General features: G+C 52.3%; 1 pseudogene across 1 annotated transcript; it reads left to right on the plus strand.

The window, feature by feature from the left end:
• The first annotated feature begins 4,719 nt into the window (after window positions 1-4,719).
• Window positions 4,720-5,545, plus strand: LOC308253543 (ankyrin repeat domain-containing protein 40-like; annotated as a pseudogene). Its single transcript has one exon. The product of its transcript is annotated as an ankyrin repeat domain-containing protein 40-like (transcript).

Here is a 5,545-nt window from a genome sequence, read left to right on the forward strand (position 1 = left end):
GATTCTTGAGTAACCTTATAAATGTGGTTCTGAACTCTATGTCGTCCATTAGTTTGCTTTCCTCCATTTCTCTCATTCGTGACATGTTTCTTTGTCTCCACATTTTGCTGCTTCCCTGTGTTGATGGAGTGGCTTTGTGTGGTAGGTGACCTATAGGGGCCAAGTAGCTCAGCCTCCCCAATTACCTGAGGTGGACGCCTTTGGTACACCCCTTTGTGGGCTGAGTGCAAAGTCTTGGTGTAGTTAAGCCTTGATTGCTGTTGGTACACTGGGAGGAATTGACCTCCAGGCCAATTGGCCGTGAGGACCCGCTGTGTCTATTATGGAAGAACTGCTGCTCTGGAGACACGCTTATGGTGCAGGACTTGTTTCAGTGGGGCTTTGGTGCTCACTGAGTCTGCCTCTTGAATGTATCACTTATGGATGTGAGGAGTTGAAATCTGGTGTCTCACACTGACCACTAGGTACACTGGCTTCTGGATCTCCAATGGGGTGCAGGTCAGCTACTGTCTGAGGCCACCCAGCAGGAGCTACAGCCAGAACTACAGTTTTCTCCTCTTTGCTTGGAGTTTGGAGGTTTTGGAGCTGTCTGACCTGGGCTGCAAGTTTGCTAGGTTAAGCTGCGATAGGGCAGGCCATTCATATGCTAAAGCCGCTGCTTGGAGCTTGGGTGGGTTTGTAGATTGTGCAGGGCGGGGTCTCAGGGCGTGACTAGGCTAGGGCGTGGCAAACAGCGATGGCTGCCAGTAAGCCGGCTCTGCGGCTCTGCGGCTCCGACCATGTCCCCGCGTCCTGCGCCCCAGCACAATAAACAATTGTTCCTGTGCGCAGCCCTGCCAGCAAGCCTCCCTCACTTTCCAACCCCACGGCAGACAGTCCAGCTTCTCCCCGTAGGAGTTTGGGTCCCCCGCGTCTCCTCAGAAACGAGTTCGGAGTAATTGGGAGCTTATCTCCCTTCGGGTTGAAAGCAGCAGCGCTTTCAGTCACCCGTCACCAGCCCGATTCCCGCGTCTCCGTACCTCAGCTTTTCAGCGCTTGTGCACCCCTCAATGCTGTTTGCTCTTTCCTTCTAGTTGTAGAACTTCCACTCAGCCAGCTTTCCCGTGGTTCTGGGTGATAGACGTTCTGTCTTTTAGTTGTAGTTTTGAAATTGTTGTGCGAGGCAGCAGTTTAGGTGCTTACCTATGCCGCCATCTTGGTTTCTCTCCCATTTCTTTCGTTTGTGATCTGTTTCTTCGTCTCCCCATTTTTCACTGCTTCCCTGAGTTGGTAAGGTAGCTTTGTGTGCTAGGTTTCCTATATGGCCCAGTGGGTCGGCCTCCCCAGTTAACCTGAGGTGGATACTCTTGGTGCACCCCTTTGTGGACTGTGTGTACAGCCTTGTTGTAGTTAAGTCTTGATTGTTGTTGGTATCACTGGGAGGAATTGACCTGCAGGCCAGTTGGCTGTGAGGATCAGTTGGGTCTACACTGGGAGATTTTCGGTGCTGGAGACAGCCTTATAGGATTAGCCTTGCCAGATTGCAAAAGCCTCTGTGCTCAGCTTGGAAGGGGTGGAGTCTCAGGGCGGAGCAGACAGTCTTGGCTTCCCGTCAGCCCTGCCCTTGGGCGCCAGTCTCCAGACCTCTGCCTTCCACGGTTCCCGAGTTTCCACCTTACAGTCCAGATTTCCCCCGTAAGAGCGTGGGTTCCCAGGGGCTCGCCCAGAACTGGGGTTCAGTGCAGTCGGAACTGGGGTTCAGTGCAGTCAGGAGCTTCCGACTCCCTTTCGCTAGGGAAAGCCTGTGGTAACCTCCACTGTCAGTCTTTGTGCGCACTCGTGCCTCCAGACCCCTGCCGCCACGGCTCCCCTGAGTCTCTGAGTCCCCGTGTGCCTTTCTCTCTACCTGACAGTCCAAACGCCCCCTGTATGAGCCTGGGTCCACAGGGTTTCACCCGGAACTGAGGTTCAGTGCAGTCGGAACTGGGGTTCAGTGCAGTTGGGGGCTTCCTTCCCCCTCCCACCAGAGAAAGCCAGCCAGGCACTCCGCAGCCCTTCCTCTCTGCGCGCGCGTGTCTCTGTACCTCAGCTCTTTGCCGCTCCTTCTCCGTGAGCTTTCCTCTTTCCTTCTAGTTGTAGAATTTCGACTCAGCCAGCTTTCCTGTGGTTCTGGATGGTGTCTGTTCTGTCTTTTAGTTGTAGTTTTGAAATTGTTGTGCGGGGCAGCAGTTTAGGTGCTTACCTATGCTGCCATCTTGGTTTCTCTGGAACAGCATCTTATTAATGTAGTGGTTTTCATAAAAGCCATACATAAAAGCAAGTAATTGAAAACATGTATCAGAATTCAGGCTCCTCCAGACCCACAAACAAATGATGTTCATCTGTATTTTCCCTAGGATCCCTCAATCATATCGTGGTTCATCAAGCATTAAAATTAATAACACCTGATCTCCAAGCCCACTTCCTCTCTGTAGAACTTTTGTGCCCAGTTCTTCTGCTTTTCCCCGCAGGCCACAAGAGGCATTAGAGACTGGGAAGCTGTGAAGATGAAGGATAATAGCATGCTAATAATAATCACAATACAAAGAAAGTAGATTGTCTTGTTTATTTAGGGGTTATATACTATCCACTCACAAAAAAGATTTAATATAATTCACTATAAAAGGTATAAGCTCAGAGAAACGAAAATTTATGTTCACACAAAACCTGTACATCGGTGTTTGTAGCAGCTTATTTGTAACTAGTGGCCTGGTGCACAACATTCATGCACATTAAAAGAGAATTAATTAGAGGAAATATTTTAATATTGCTATTTGCTTTTCTCTATAATAGAAGTGTCAGATATGAAAGAAAATTAGTAAAATGTATATGAAAATCTTCCTCCTGTCAGAGTCTGCGGCGTGCCACAGAACCTAGAGTCAAGTCCCTGCCCATGAGCACCTAGAAATCACGTGAGACCCAGACCTGGCCTGCCCCACCCCCGTCAAGCCCCGCCGGGTGGGGGGCATAGCCTCAGGTCCTCTGGCCTGGCGCTGGGTGGGGGGCGCAGCCTCAGGTCTGCCGGCCTGGCGCCAGGCGGGGGGTGCAGCCTCAAGTCCCCCCATCAAGCCCCACTGGGCAGGGGGTTGCAGCCTCAGGTCCCCTGGTGCACGCCAGGTGGGGGGCGCAGCCTCAGGTCCCCCGATGCAGCCTCAGGTCCTCTGGACCGGCACCGGGGCAGGGGCGCGGCCTAAGGCCCCCAGGCCCAGGGCTGGGGCAGGGGGTGCGGCCTGAGGTTCCCTGGCCCGGCGCTGGGGCACGGGGGCACAGCCTGAGGTCCCCCATCAAGCCCCGCTGGGTGGGGGGGCACAGCCTGAGGTCCCCCAGCCTGGGCTGGGGCGGGGTCATGCCTTGAGGTCCCCTGTCAAGCCCCACCGGGCAGGGGGCACAGCCTCAGGTCCCCCGCCCTGGCCCGGCTCCATGCAGCCTCAGGTCCCTACTGATCGCTCGTTATGGGAACCCTGCCTCTGCTGTGGGTGCAGCCATCTTGTGTTACGGGAACCTCACCTCTGCTGTGGGCGAAGCCATCTTGTGTTATGGGACCCCACCTACACTGTGGGTGCAGCCATCTTGTGATGGCATGACAGTTAATTTGCATATTACCTCTTTATTATATAGGATAGCCCCAAAGCTGATACATATCCTGATACATGCAACAATCTGGGTGAATTTCCAGAAAATTATTTTGAGTAAAAAAAGCCAATCCTGAAAAGTTGCCTACTGTATAATTCCATGTATATAACATTTTTGAAATGATAAAATAATAGGAATGAAGAACAGATTTGTGGTTGCCAGGGGTTGAGGAGAGGGTGGGGCAGGAGAGAAGTATCTATATATAAAAGGCTAATATGCAAAGTGTCCACTCAGGAGTTCAACAGGAAGTCAGGAAGTTCGATCGCTCACTGTGAAATGTGCTGACCACCAGAGGGTGGCACGGAACGAAGGCAGGCCCCAATAGGCCCTGATCACAGGCAAGTCTAGGGACCCTGCCCACGCACAAATTTCATGCACCGGGCCTCTAGTGTGGCTATAAAAGTGCAACATGAGGGATTCTTGTGGGAATGGAATTATTGTGGCTGATTCATCCCTACTTGGATGGCTATTGGCATTTCTAACTTAACAGTCTAAAACAGAAATCAACTAAAGATGTTAACTGGATTATTATAACATCCTGGTTGTGAAATTGTGCTATAATTTTGCAAGATGTTACCACTGAGAGAAAATGGGTAAAGGGTTTGCAGGATTTCTCTGTGTTCTTTCTTTCCATTGGCATGCCAATCTGCCATTGTTTCAAAATAAAAAATTTAATTTTTAAAAAAGAAACAAACAAAAGAAAAAGTATAAAAAAACACAAAGCTGTAAAAATAGAAAATGAAAACCTGAGAGACCAAAGCTCCAAGTTCTCATGATAGAGCATTAAATGTGTATCTGTGCTTCCTTGCAGCAAACGAAAAAGATTACCGTGGCCGAAGCCGGCCTGCGGGAGGCGAGGCTGGGGCGGACGACTGGGCCCGCGGGGCTGGGAGCAGCAGGGGAGCGGCGGGCGGCCAGCGGGAGAGAGCCGAGGCCCCGGGCCGGGCGCAGGAGGCGGTGCGAGCAGGGCGGGACAGCCCCGCGCTCTCTCCCCATGGCCGGGAGCGGGCCGCGGTGGCGGCGGCGCTGACGGCCCGGGGCGGGCGGGGGCCTGCGGCCGCGGGGAAGATGAAAGCTGGCCTAGAGCAGAAGGAGCAGCAGGAGAGGCTGCGGGAGGCCGCGGCCTTGGGGGACATTCGGGCGGTGCAGAAACTGGTGGAGAGCGAGGTGGATGTGAACTCCCAAAATGAGGTCAACGGCTGGACCTGTTTACACTGGGCCTGTAAACGCAATCATGGTCAGGTGGTCTCTTACTTGTTAAAATCAGGAGCTGACAAAGAGATTCTTACCACAAAAGGAGAAATGCCAGTCAACATCAAGAAGAGAAATCAGAAAGATAATGGGAGTGGAAGGAGATGATGATGGTGACAACCTCCTCCAGATGAAGAAGGAGTCAGACCTGCCCTTTGTTCCCAACTATTTGGCCAGTCCAGCTTTCCCTTTTATCTCCACCCCCATGGCAGAGGATTTGGCCCCGCTGCAGAATGGGGGCCCCTCCACACCCCCTGCCTCACCCCCTGGAGAACCTCCCCTGCTGGGGGCCTTTCCGGGGGACCACACCTCTTTGGCACTGGTTCAGAATGGGGATGTGTCTGCCCCCTCTGCTATACTCAGAACACCAGAAAGCACAAAACCTGTTTGTCAGCCACCAGTGAATCAGAGTCCATCACTGTTCTCTTCTGTCCCGACCAAGCCACCAGTGTCTCTGGAGCCTCAAAATGGGACATATGCAGGACCAGCGCCAGCATTCCAGCCATTTTTCTTCACTGGAACATTTCCATTTAATATGCAAGAGCTGGTACTCAAGGTGAGGATTCAAAACCCATCTCTTCGAGAAAATGATTTCATTGAAGTTGAACTGGACCGACAGGAGCTCACCTACCAAATCTGTTAG

The sequence above is a fragment of the Plecotus auritus genome (assembly GCF_963455305.1).
Source record: "Plecotus auritus genome assembly, chromosome: 1".
NCBI classification, from domain to species: Eukaryota; Metazoa; Chordata; class Mammalia; order Chiroptera; family Vespertilionidae; genus Plecotus; species Plecotus auritus.